Genomic DNA, 14215 nt, shown 5'->3' with positions numbered 1-14215 from the left:
AAGACCAGCACAAAGAGAAAACACAATTGAAAAACGCCTGTCACTTTTTTTAAAAGAAGACTTTGTGCTTATATAAAAGGATTGTGTATATCAATTGTTCGCAAAAGCATCAGTCACTTTATTCAAGCTTGCACTTTTGTCACTATATGTATTTGGATTCATTAATTTGCCAGATAACTAGCCAAATTTAAAGCACGAGTCACTTCTACTTGCACGAAGGAATCAATGGTTTCAATCCAATAATTACCATATTCTCCACTCAGGTGCTTGTATTAGTCGGGGCAGCAGTTCCATATATTCATTTTTAGCCATCTGCGCGGGACCACCCACGACTTCTTTTCATCTCCCCCAATCTGTGGTTTTCATTCGTTCCTGGAAAGCGCAAGTGTGAACGGGGCCTCGTATTGTACAAATCAATGGCTGATCACATAGAACGGCTCATCCGGACGCACTCTGGACGCAAACAGTGGAGTTGATTTACGAAAACCGAAGCGTGCAAAATCTGGTACTTCTAATAACTTTACCTTGATCATTTAGGCAAAAAAAGGAAGAAAAAAAAACCTGGAATCTGATTGGTTTCTATGCAGAGCTGCACCAGATTTTGCACTCTCCAGATTTAGTAAATCATCGTGCGTCCAACATCGTTGCTGATCGTCCAATCTGTAGCTTTGTCCAGAGGCGTTCGTTCGTTCGTCCATCGATCGATCAGCACCCATGTAGATTGATCCAGACTTAGGAATGGTTTGTCATGCACACACATCCATAGAGCAGTGATGAGAAGCCTCGGGCTGTCTCCATCCTCTGTCGGTAGTCATCTATCCACTGATATTGCTCAGACGATCTCCGGTACGATCAGAGCAGGAAGCCCCTCCATCCTTCATAACAAGGTGTCACTGAGATTCCCGGCTCCGTCACGCCGGGCTGCGCAGTTACCATGGTTACCGCCGGTGCCAGAGGAGGTTCCGGAAGTGACGCCAGATCCCGCCCCGGTGCGGACGTGCCGCTGCGCCGGGTTCACGGAAAGAAGGAGAGAGGGAGAAGGTGGCATGGAGCCCCCGAGAGGTGAGAGGGACTGGGGGGCTTCACACGGGGGTGCAGGAGGGGCTCCTACAGCTGGGAGCTCCCCTTCTCTATACAGGCAGAGCTGGGCAGCTGTGCACACCGCTGACTGGTGACATCATCGCTGATTAATGACATCATCACTACACCCAGCGCGTGTCACCTGTGTGTGCCCGGATGACAGCTGTCACCCTGACATCCCCGGGATCACCAGATTCCTCATGTACCATTTCTATGCTGTGTGTGAATGGGGCACAGTGATGTGTGAGGATGGAGAATAGTGATGTGTGAGGATGGAGAATAGTGATGTGTGAGGATGGAGAATAGCGATGTGTGAGGATGGAGAATAGCGATGTGTGAGGATGGAGAATAGCGATGTGTGAATGGGGCACAGTGATGTGTGAAGATGGAGAATAGCGATGTGTGAGGATGGGGAATAGTGATGTGTGAGGATGGAGAATAGTGATGTGTGAGGATGGGGAATAGCGATGTGTGAGGATGGGGAATAGCGATGTGTGAGGATGGAGAATAGCGATGTGTGAGGATGGAGAATAGCGATGTGTGAGGATGGAGAATAGCGATGTGTGAGGATGGGGAATAGCGATGTGTGAGGATGGGGAATAGCGATGTGTGAGGATGGGGAATAGCGATGTGTGAGGATGGGGAATAGCGATGTGTGAGGATGGGGAATAGCGATGTGTGAGGATGGGGAATAGCGATGTGTGAGGATGGGGAATAGCGATGTGTGAGGATGGGGAATAGCGATGTGTGAGGATGGAGAATAGCGATGTGTGAGGATGGAGAATAGCGATGTGTGAGGATGGGGAATAGCGATGTGTGAGGATGGGGAATAGCGACGTGAAGATGGGGAATAGCGATGTGTGAGGATGGGGAATAGCGATGTGTGAGGATGGGGAATAGCGATGTGTGAGGATGGGGAATAGCGATGTGTGAGGATGGGGAATAGCGATGTGTGAGGATGGAGAATAGCGATGTGTGAGGATGGGGAATAGCGATGTGTGAGGATGGGGAATAGCGACGTGAAGATGGGGAATAGCGACGTGAAGATGGGGAATAGCGATGTGTGAGGATGGAGAATAGCGATGTGTGAGGATGGGGAATAGCGATGTGTGAGGATGGGGAATAGCGATGTGTGAGGATGGGGAATAGCGATGTGTGAGGATGGGGAATAGCGATGTGTGAGGATGGGGAATAGCGATGTGTGAGGATGGGGAATAGCGATGTGTGAGGATGGAGAATAGCGATGTGTGAGGATGGGGAATAGCGATGTGTGAGGATGGGGAATAGCGATGTGTGAGGATGGGGAATAGTGATGTGTGAGGATGGAGAATAGCGATGTGTGAGGATGGGGAATAGCGATGTGTGAGGATGGGGAATAGCGACGTGAAGATGGGGAATAGCGACGTGAAGATGGGGAATAGCGATGTGTGAGGATGGAGAATAGCGATGTGTGAGGATGATGAATAGTGATGTAGGACTTGTAGATGATTATTATGGGACATGATCTTGGAAAATGGATGGGATGATTGGTTTAAGTTCTGCACATAGTCCAGGGACAGCGCCGGACGGTCCTCAATCTAGATCAACCATCGTATTTAAAGGTATTGTCTGCCTTTTGCTTAAAAAAATATATATATATACCATCCATGCTCCCATACCGCTTCATAAAAATGTGCCGTTATTCATTGTATTGGGTTGGAGCCTGCAGAGCGCTGCATCTGTGATCAGGGGATGGCGGGTGCCGTCTCCTGCAGACTATTCCTCCAGCCGCAGGTTGAGATGTGGGCCTGGAGGAAGTGTGATTGGGTGACCTCACCACCTGCTCTATGGTGGAAGATGGGACTTGTAGTCTTATTATTCTCACAGAGCTCTGTGAGTGGATGATGCGGTAAAGTGGGCGGAGCCATGCATAGTCACGTGAAATTCAAAAAAATGACAGGAGTCAGCTTGAGGAGGAACCCCTTAGACTCTGTAAGGGGGGAAGGGCAGTTTGGGGGTGAGGGGATGGAGACTGTGAACTTAAAGTGTTTCTAAACCCTCAATAGTAAAATCAGTCTGTATATGCAGTAAAGGATGCTTGTTATACTCACTGTGAAACCTAAGGGGTTAATCATCTGCATTGAGTAAAAAAAGGCTGTTTGATCCTGTCTTCTCTGATGCTCCCCTTCTTGCATTGTGCCCAAACCATCACCTGATTGTAAAGAGCCTTGGGGACAAGCTGCACATGCTCAGTTTGGTGTGTATTGCTAAAGAGATTTTTTTTTTCTTGGGAGAATGGCCCTGTGCTGATCACATGCAATCAGCACTGTCCAGACAGAGGGTCAGGGGTCCTGCAGCCTCATAGCACAATCAGTGGAGAATGAAAACTCCTCCTACAAGCTTTAACTAGACACTGATAGAAGTCACAAGACTGCTCTAACTGCTGATAAGAAAAGGTATTTAGCAGTTTATATTTACTAAAAAAAAATTGCATTTCCCTGTTCTGTGTACTGTGGGAGACCAGATATAGTGAATGCAGGGTCCTGGGTTTAGTAACACTTTAAAGCAGAACCATACTTGCCTCGGCTTCAGTGATCTGGCTTCCCCGAGCCCAGGGCTGCTGTTAGAAATCACAGCCCCCCTTTCCTTTTTGATGTCTCATGTTTATTACAGGTAAAAGGACTGAGGATAGAGATTCCCCAGTTTCTTTCTCTGCTGCCTCAGCTGCACTGGACAGTGAATGAATGAGAAGTGCTCTGTGCTGAGCGGCTCCCTGTTCATTCACAAACTGAAGCATGGTAAACACAATTTACTATGCTTCAGTGATGAATGGGTGCAGTGAGTGATCGCTGCCAATCGCTCACTGTATTCTTACAGGAAAGGAAGGGGCTGGTAAGTAGGACATATTTACTGCACACCCCCACTCTCCATCCTGAAACATCCCCCTGTGTGCCCTCAGCAGATGCTAGCAGGAGAGAAGGGAAGCTGGCAATGCTGCAGGGAAGGGGTCCCACAGGAAGGCCGGGGGGGGGGACGACGACACCGATGGCAATCCCCCTGCAGTACATCCGGTGTAATAAAAAGGAGGAGAAGCTGGCAGAGCTGCAGGGGGAGCCACAAGTGTCAGCAATAATGCAGTACAGCCATCGCTGTACACCTTAGAGGGATATGCTTTGTTCGTATTTCATGTCTGAGGTTTACAATCGCTTTAATGCAGAAAAAACAAAGCTTGTCTCTTCTGCATTCAAATTCTGCCTATTTTTTACTTTAGCCTGAAGTTTCACTTTAAAGTGGAATTAAACCCTCCTGTCCTTTCCAGCCAAGGAAGCTGCCATCTTGGCCTTTTTGATCTTCAGCTGCCATAGTACCGCACCTGTCATCAGTTATGACACAAGCCATAATTATGGCCACAGCATGTGTATACCCCTGTCTATAGCTTTTGCAGCTCAAAGTGGAGGTCCGCCCATGACTGCAAAAATTAAAAGCCAGCAGCTACACATAATGCAGCTGCTGACTTTTCATAATCGGACACTTACCTGTCCTGGAGTCCAGCGATGTCGGCACCGTAGATGATGTTTCCATCAGCTGTCGGGTGCTGCCGCCTCCATTGTGAGTAAGGGAACCCAGCTATGCAGCCTTATGGCTTCACGCTGGGAACCCTACTGCGCATGCGTGAGGCTCCGGTCCTCTCTCCTACTGGCCCGGCGGGAAAGGAGCCCCAGTAATGACGTAAATACCCACGACTGAGGCTCCCAGAAGTGGGGAAAGCATACCTGTAAAAGAAGTATCCTATCCCCCTCCCCCCCGAAAGGTGCCAAATGTGGCACCAAAGGGGGGGGGGGAGGAGTGGGTGGAACTCTGATTTAAAGAGGAGTGGTAAAAAAAGATTCTCAACGGCATGTTTTTACCACCACCCCCTCAATCTGAAAGTGTAAGGTTCCATTCACACCCGATGCCATGGAACTGCATTGGGCAGCTGTTCTGGCGCCGTTCCGCCACAAGACACGGCAAAATGCTCCTCCTTGTCTCCTATGTGCCCGGTTCACACCACCTCATTACAACAAGCCATACTTTTTTTTTTTTCAACATAGTGCCTTTGCATGGCATGGCAGCCAATACAACTTAATAAAATGTCTCTGTGTGACATTTCAAAAAGGTTAGCTTAAAAAAAAGTCAACAGTGTGATGTGCTGTGATCAGTGCATTGGCACTGAAGTGATCCCACTGTAACCAGCCACTATGTTGTAACACAGCGTCTGGTGTGAATGAGCCCTAAACCCAGCCTTAGTTCTGGTAAAGCACAGTGGAACATAAGTAATTGGCATTTAGTAGAGCACTAGGTAAAGGAAAAGCCGGGGCCTGCGCTCAGCACTGTGTCGGCTTCTTATGTCCTGTACACACGATCCGATCCGAAAATTGGACGACAGATTGTCCGTTTTTTTTTTTTTTTTTTTTTGCATGCTAATCTCATAAAAAATGGAGAAGTTACTAAAGTTACGAAAATTCTTGTTTGACAGAATAAAAAATCGGAAGTGATGTCATGTGTTGTAATGTATTTGTATTGTATTTTCAGACGACAACTGTACTGATTTAAATGAAAATCATACCATCTGTTATCATACGAGAACATTTTTTTTTGTGCTTGTCCTATCGGATGAACTGTCGTTGTCGGCTCTCGAAATTTCTGTACTAACGATCCGAAAGCGGTATTTTTCGTCTGATTTTCAGTTTGTGTGTACGCCCATTAGGGAAATCAGAGTACCATAGTGGGAGCAGGGAGAGGATGATCTCTGTCAACTTGAGGTACACTAAGGCTGGATTCACACATATGCATTTTTGGTGCTTTTTGCATTTTGCAGATTTGCACTACAGTCGACTAAGCCAGCCTAAGGGGGGTCCCTGGAGTGGGGAATGAAGAAGGATGAGAGTGCCACTTGTCTGTTTATAGTCTTCATCGTACATGACAAACATTTCTGAGAAAACGCCAGCATGTTTCAGGCTCACAAATCCCCTTCATCAGGGAATACCTGAACAGCAACTTGTACCATTGCATCTAATCCCTGATGAAGGGGGTCTCTGAACCTTGAAACATGTTGGCTTTTTCTCCTGAATTCTTGTCACGTACACTAAAGACTTCCTGGACTATAAACAGATGAGTGGTGCTCTCATCCTTCTTTTCATTTAAGTGAAAAAAATATACTTTTTTTAAATTATTTGCTGAATCTCAGTGCTGCTAATTTAGTGCAAACATTTCCTGTCTACATGTAGACTAGCATACCTCCCAACATTTTGAAATGGGAATGAGGGACACCTACTAACAAATGTATGTAGGCATAGGACACGCCCCCTTAAAGGAGAATTAACCCAAAAAAAAGGTTAAATAAATCCACAAGGACTTTTTTTTTTACCACTACTATTCCTTTATATTGGGTTTTAAAATGTACAAATGCAGCAATTTAGAAATCAGATGAAAGGTTTAGCTCTGGGAAATACTTTTTGAAAGATAAAAAGTGCATTTTATATACAACTATATAGATCAGACCAAAATGAGGGGGAAAGAGGGACAGAGGGACATTGCTCCAAATCAGGGACAGTCCCTCCAAATCAGGGACAGTTGGGAGCTATGGACTAGTGAGGGCAGCATGGTATTCCTCCTGATGGTGACCATGGTGGACTGTACCTGGGTAATGTGTGTTGGCATGGGCACTTGTAGGCTCTGTTGGACGCCTGTGTGACAGGGTGACAATGCAAGGACCCATATGTGAAGTGGGGACAGATTCTTGCCACCCTTTGACAGGAAGTGCCTGAAGATGGATCTTCATGGCAGGATCACCAGGTATTTTTTGAATGAATGCTGCAAATATACACAGATTGAAGATGACAGCTGCTGCATTTGGGCAGTGCACTCAGCAGTACTACCAATTAGGGCAGTGTGCACTCAGGGATGAATTCCTGCAACGTAGACTGCTTGTGTTCCTGGCATTTGTCCCTGGATGCATACTTCCCTAAATGTACATACAGGTGCACCGCCCAGCCCTGCCCCGCCACAGCAGCTGTCAGAATCTCATAGAGCAGGCCTGGCCGGTATGCCTGTGCCCTCCAGTCACAGCTAAAAACCAGATCGTTATGCAGCAGGGCTGAGCGCCCGGTGTGTGTCTGGGGCCTAAGCTGTTCTCACCCAGCATTGTCTGTTTCATTAATTACAGCTCTGCATAAACTGATTATATGAGATATTATTCCGATCACAATTATCTATCCCATGGGGCATATCTTGTGGTGCTTATTGGCAACTTGTAATTTAATTTTGTGATTTAAAGGGTTAGTTCACCTTTTTAAAGTAACGTTTTCAGTGCATTCCAAGCCGTCACAGTTTAGAAATGATTGTGCATTTTACAGAAATTCCTTTAAAGTCTCGTACACACAGTCAGATTTTCCGCAGACAAAGCGCCAGACTTTTGTCTGAAGGGCGTGTGCTGTGAACTTGTGTTGCATACAAACGGTACACAATTGTCGGCCAACAAACACAAAGGTGGTGACGTACTGCGTGGAATTTTAGCTCTTGAGCGCCACCCTTTGGGCACCTTCTGCTAATGTCGTGTTTGGTGAGCATTGACTTTTGTGTGACGGACTTGTGTACACATGATAGGAAAATCCGACAACAGACCGTTGTCCGTGGAAAATTTATATCCTTCCATCTAAAATTTGTCGGCGGAAAGTCAGACAACAATTGTCTGATGGAGCGTACAAACGGTCAGATTTGCGGCCAACAGTCTGTCATCACACAATTGCCAGCGGAAAATCCAATCGTGTGTACGGGGCTTTAGTCACATGATCATACTGATCTGTACGCCCGTGGAAAGGGTCGGTTTAAGCTACACAGAATGTACAGGTGTTCTGTGCAGGGGCATGCAGGCAGTCTGTTCAAACAATGACAGGTGGCTGGCTGCATGGATCATCAGAGTGTACATGTGTGTGGGTCCAATGCATGGATCATCAGAGTGTACATGTGTGTGGGTCCAATGCATGGATCATCAGAGTGTACATGTGTGTGGGTCCAATGCATGGATCATCAGAGTGTACATCTGTGTGGGTCCAATGCATGGATCATCAGAGTGTACATCTGTGTGGGTCCAATGCATGGATCAAATGCACATTGCCACATTGCATTTCAACACACCTGCTCCCTGTGTGGTGTCATTAATTGTGGCGCTCCCACGTACTTTGCAGTAGAGTGCAGTGCACAACAATGTATTGTGGAGCCGTGCGATTTGATAGAAGGGTGTGTGTGTGTGTGTTTTTTCATCCTTTGTGGTGTGTTTACAGCTTATTCATAATTAATGAGCTGCCTTAATGCAGGACGCATGCGTTGACACATCGCAACAGATTGCTTTGGTGCGAAAGGGCCCTCAACTCTAGACACTGCTGTGCGTTCACAATGCAATCAGATATGTCATTCGGCGAGGTGCATTGTGCTGCATAAAACGCAACTCAAAATAGCACGTAGAAAACCAAAGGTGCTCTTGCATTGAGCTTGCATCGACTACAGATCAGTGCAGCTCAACGATCATGACATGAATGAGCCCTTAGGTTATATACTTTTAAAGAAAAAAAACCCAAAAAAACAGTCATACTCATGTAGCATTGGTCCAATGCTGCATCTGTCCCCTGCCGCCTCTAAGACCAAGAACAGAGCAATCAAAGACCGCTGATCACTCAATTCTCAGTCATCGATGAACAGAGAGCTGGTGACTGTCAGTAAGCAGCTCTCTGCTCTGCCCCTCCAGGGCTCACTTGAGAGACGGTGTCTTGCCAAGAAAGTTCCCCCGGCAGATAAGGACCCCCCAGTACTGCACTTGCGCAGTACCAAAGTCTACGGAGCCACCGAAAATAGACAAACGAAGATGAACAGCTGATCATCAGCTGTACACGGCGCCTGCGTACTACATTCTACCCTATGTCCACGTTAAAGCCCCACCATTCAAGTGGACATAGAGTTAGAATAATAATATGCCGAGCGCAGTGAGGCTGTGCCCGAAGCGTGGCGAGCGTAGGGAGCCCGCGAGGGGCCTGTTACAAACGCTTTTTTATTAAAATAGTGTTGGCATGCAGGCGCCGTGTACAGCTGACTCGGGTCTTCAGCTTCGGCTCTTTTCGGCGTCTCACTTATTGTTCCTGCTGCGCCTGCGCAGTAGAGGGGGGTCCTTATCCGCTGAGGGGAACTTTCTCGGCAGAACACCGGGATGTGGAGGGGGCGGGAGCAGCTGGCTCAGCCTCTCAACGGCTTGCTGAGAGGCTGTGCCAGCTGCTGATCCAGGCATCTAGGTAGATTGCAACATTAAAGTCGGGATCATTCCAGAGCCTGGATGGCTGAGTCACTTTAGCTGACAGTGGACTTTAGCCCGCTGTCAGCTGAATCTGGGTCACAGGAGTGCAGAACTAAGTGCTTTGGCCCTACTTCTCCTTTAGCCTCGGTTCACACAATGAGGCGAATATGAATCGCACAGGAACTGCACCGCATTCTTGTGCAATTAAAATGCGATTTAGTGCGTTGGAGTCTATTCAATTTTGAATGGGCTGCAATCGCACAGCATTGCAGTAAAATCATTCATGCCCCAATTTTAGAACCTCACTACAACCGGATCACACAGTCGTTGTGTACAATGTGATGTGGTGCAGGCAAACGCTTGCATTTGGGGTGTTGTGCAGATCGCAAGGGCAGTGCGATTTTAATGCAGTGCGGGAAGCGCGCACGGATTGCAGGTTTCTCACACCGTATTCTCGTGTGAATCTAGGCTCAACTTTGTAAACATGACCGTCAGATGGACTTTATCGCAGCACAAAGTCCAGAAAACAACTGGAACAGATGAAATCCTTCTATTGTTTTGCTTTCGGGAAGGTTCTCTGATAAATGCTGTAGTAAAAGAAGAAAGGTGTGTTTGGGAGATGGTTGTACTTTTCCTTTTGCTGGAGGGGATGCTGCATATGACGGGCGTGTTAAGTGATTGCTGGTTGATAGGAAGTTGACGTGGGAGCTGTGCAGGTTATAACATGTGTCATTTACAAGGTGTTCCTCTTCAACTGACCTAAGGGCTCTTTTATACAATCATTCAGTCTGGATCCATCTGTCTGTTTTTCCGACAGCTCCAGACTGAACCACATGGATGTCTACGGGCGGGCAGCTGTAAAGGGACCGTTTACATTCGCTTACATTCGAGTCCTCTCACTTATGTGGACATAAATGAATGTAAACGGAAGCTGTCTTTTTTTTGCATGAAATATACTTTTTGTTATACTTTTATGCTTTCATCACCTATGACGATTTTCCTTAACAGCTAATGGGCACACTGGGCATAATCCAAAAAAAAAAAAACTAAAATCAGCCCTTTATAGTACAAAAAGCGCAAATAATCGCTACTGTAAATATTACTTTCATTGTTCCACAGTAAAAAAAAAATTAACCCCTTACAGTAGCGATTATTTGCTCTTTTTGTACTATACAGGGCTAATTTTAGTTTTTTTTAACCCCATTATGTTACTAAATGTCTTAGGCCTGGTTAACATCTATGTGTTTTTGGTGCCTTTTGCAGAAACACACTACAGTTCATTTAACATGGTTTCCTATGGGACACGTTCACATCGAGGCTTTTTTCAGCTGCTGTGTATTTGGAAAGGGTCAGGGGACTTTTTTCAATGCAAAACGGTGCTTTTTTGGTTCAATGTACTTTAATGGAGAAGCTGCAGAAAAGCACGTAGTGCGTTTTTGCAGCAATTTCTGTTTTTTTTTTTTTAATCTGTCCAACAACAAATTGGCCAAAAAAAGGCATTAAAAAAAAGAATGAAAAAGCACAAATCACAGCAAAATCACGTGCGCAAAAATCAAAACGCACAGCAAAAAGCACTGCAGAAACAGATCAAAAGCAAACTGCATTGGTGTGTACCGAGCCTTATGCTGGTCACACGGATCAATATACATTTGCTGAATGTTTGAAATTTTCACTTGTTTTTAACATTCTGTTTTAAAATGAATGTAATTTCTCAATGAAAACCACATACACTGTCTGAAAATTCCCTTGACCAAGTTTTCTATTATTTCTAAATTTTCCCTTCACTGTGGTTGAAAACGAACATCGATTTGACCCCACTAATGATTAGAAAATCGAACAAACGTTCTTAAAATGATATTTTTTTTGAAGGAATTGTTTTTGTATGGCCAGCATATAATATATTATGGTTCTGTTTGAAAATCTGCAAAACAGTCTTTAACTTTTTGTTTCTATAAATAAAAAAATTTGACCTCTGAGTCTGATGATATTTACCAAATTCAACCTCCTAATAGTACATTATTATTATTATTATTATTATTATTATACAGTATTTATATAGCGCCAACAGTTTACGTAGCGCTTTACAACTTACATACAATATATCTCTTCTGTCTGTTATTCTCAGAGTGGATTAGAGATTTTGTTCCCTAACCATATAGTTGGTTATTTATATTTACCACTGCATAGAGATATTTAAGAATAAATTGCCTTTTTTTTAAAAAACGTTACATATTAACTAAATTATAAACAACACTTTTTTTTAAGGTTATTAACCGATGAATCAAAACAATAATCGGCCAACTAATCGATTCTGAAAATAATCGTTAGTTGCAGCCCTAGATGAGACCATAAGAAAGCTGGTTCTAGTTTTGTGCCCTGGCACTCAGAGTGTTGTGGGCACAAGGAAGCACACTATTCTCATGTGGCTTACCGGATCTTGCAATACCACATTCCTGTTTGGCTGCCAAGTATACTTGTCAGAGCGTGAGAGGTTGAAAAGAAGCTGGACCCCTCCCAAACATTGTGACTCTTCTTGATGTCGCTGGCATGGCCTTAAATTGTTCTTGAAAGGTCCAGATAACCTGCATGTCTTCGGGCTCATTCACACCACATCCACTGACCTGCGATTTTCTGCACTGGATAAACGCTGGTCACTGCAACAGTGCTTGTCTATGTGCCTCCTTCATACCACAACATTGTATACATGTGCAGTGTGTTGTGTTAAAATGCACATTAGGCAATGCACATTAACATATGTCAACGCAATGGAAGTGGATAAAAAACGTCTTTTTTTTTTTCTCTCAAGCCTGATTCACACTTATGCATTTTTAGTGCTTTTTGCATTTTGCAGATTTGCACCACAATCCATTTAACATGGTTTCCTATGGAACACGTTCTGTACTGCAAATCTGCAAAATGCAAAAAGCACTGAAAATGCATAAGTGTGAATGGGGTATAAGGCCCCTTTAGGCTCGATTTACACCTATGCATGTTGCTTTTGAGTGTTTTTGGTGCACTTGCGTTTTTGATGCTGGTCCATTGAATTCTATTACATGCAAAACGCTGCATTTTGCATGAAAAAAAAGTCCCCGACCCTTTCCAAAAATGCAGAGGTACAAAAATGCATTGATGTGAACATGTTCCATAGGAACCCATGTTAAAAAATTCCCATGCATTTCTGCAAAATGCATCAAAAAACACGCTAGTGTGAATGGAGCCTTACACAGGCTTTCCGATCAGGTCCGCCTGTCAGTTTTTCTGTCAGACCTGTTTGGACGCTCCATGCACTCCTATGGAGCGGCAGATGTCAGTGGTGAGATGCCTGCTGACACCCGCTGCTATCCGATCCGATCCTGTCTGTGAAATCCAGATGGATGAAAACCCTTGCTTTTATTTTCCATCCGTCTGGAGAATCGGATCGGACAGGCGGTCCGTTTTCATCCAATCTCCATAGGGGACAGCGAGGCTTTGACAGGTCCGTCTCCGCACAGGGAGTCTCTACACTAGCGAGCCCGTGTGAAAGGAGCTTAACAGGGAATGATGTAAAAGGCTCAGAGGGCTCTTACAGACAGGCGTTGAGTTCTAACGCAGCCCTAAAGCATATTAACGCACCTATAGGCTACTTTCACACTGAAAGCGCCAGCCGTTAGCGCTAAAGTGCCGCTCGCTTTAGCGCTGTTTAAGCGTCGCTTTTGCGCTGCTTTTCAGCCGCTAACAGGATGCTTTTTACCCCAAAAAAAGGGTAAAAAATCCAGTTTTGCAACGCTTTGAAAGCGCTGCCCATTCATTCCAATGGGCAGGGTGTTATGGGAGCGCTAAATACAGCTCTCCCAACCCGCCCCAAAGATGCTGCCTGCAGGACTTTTCGGAACATCCCGTAAATGCACCACCTCAGTGTGAAAAGGCACACTGGAATTAATGGGAGGCGGTTTTTAGGTGCTTTGCAGAGGCTATTTCTAGAGCTAAAGAGCCTGAAAACCGCCACAATGTGAAAGGGAGAATAGTGTAGTGTTAATGAGTGTTTTGGATGTGTTGTACAAGCATTCATGTTGTGTCAGGCAACACTCCTCAAACGCCTTTTGAGATTTTTTTTATGCTAAAATGGGAAATTACCACTTTTGATGCTTAGCAATCTCACGTTAAACGCACTGTAAACGCCACAGCGAGCTTGTGTTCAATAGAAGTAAATGGAGGCAGTTGCAAAGTGCCAAACTCTGCAGGTAGCGTTATTTTTGCTTCACTGCAACTCTAATGCCCTGTACACACGTCGGAGCTTGTTGTCGGAAATTCCGACCGTGTGTAGGCTCCATCAGACTTTTTCCATAAGAATTTCGGACACACAAAGTTTGAGAGCTGGATCTAAAATTTTCCGACAACAAAATCCGTTCACGTAAATTCCGATCGTGTGTACACAATTCCAACGCACAAAGTTCCACGCATGCTCGGAATCAAGCAGAAGAGCAGCACTGGCTATTGTGCTTTGTTTTTCTCGACTCGTCGTACGTGTTGTACGTCACCGCGTTCTTGACGTTCGGAATTTCTGACCAACTTTGTGTGACCGTGTGTATGCAAGAGAAGTGTGAGCCAACATCCGTCGGAAAAAATCCCATGGATTTTGTTGTCGGAATGTGCGATCGTGTGTACAGGGCATAACGCTGCAATGTGAACACCTCCATCCACTCCCTATTTTTACAATTTTAAGTGCCATTGATAGGTGCTTGGGAAGCATTAAAAACGCGACCCAACTGCCTATTTTCATAGCCTGTGTGAAAGAGCTCTTAGACCTTAAAAATGCTCATCAATGGATGAACATTATAATAGAGTAGCACCGAT

General features: G+C 45.2%; 1 protein-coding gene across 1 annotated transcript in view; it reads left to right on the top strand.

The window, feature by feature from the left end:
* Positions 1-922: 922 nt before the first annotated feature.
* DAGLA (diacylglycerol lipase alpha) overlaps positions 923-14215 on the top strand; it is a 132317-nt gene continuing 119024 nt past the window's right edge. Inside the window, exon 1 of the mRNA XM_073604664.1 lies at positions 923-1062. The gene's annotated coding sequence lies outside the window, so the exon portion shown is untranslated. The remainder of the gene's footprint in view (positions 1063-14215) is intronic.

The sequence above is a fragment of the Aquarana catesbeiana genome, linkage group LG11, assembly GCF_042186555.1.
Source record: "Aquarana catesbeiana isolate 2022-GZ linkage group LG11, ASM4218655v1, whole genome shotgun sequence".
Lineage (NCBI taxonomy): Eukaryota > Metazoa > Chordata > Amphibia > Anura > Ranidae > Aquarana > Aquarana catesbeiana.
Note: the sequence above shows the minus strand (reverse complement) of the source record. Positions and strands in the feature narration are given on the sequence as shown.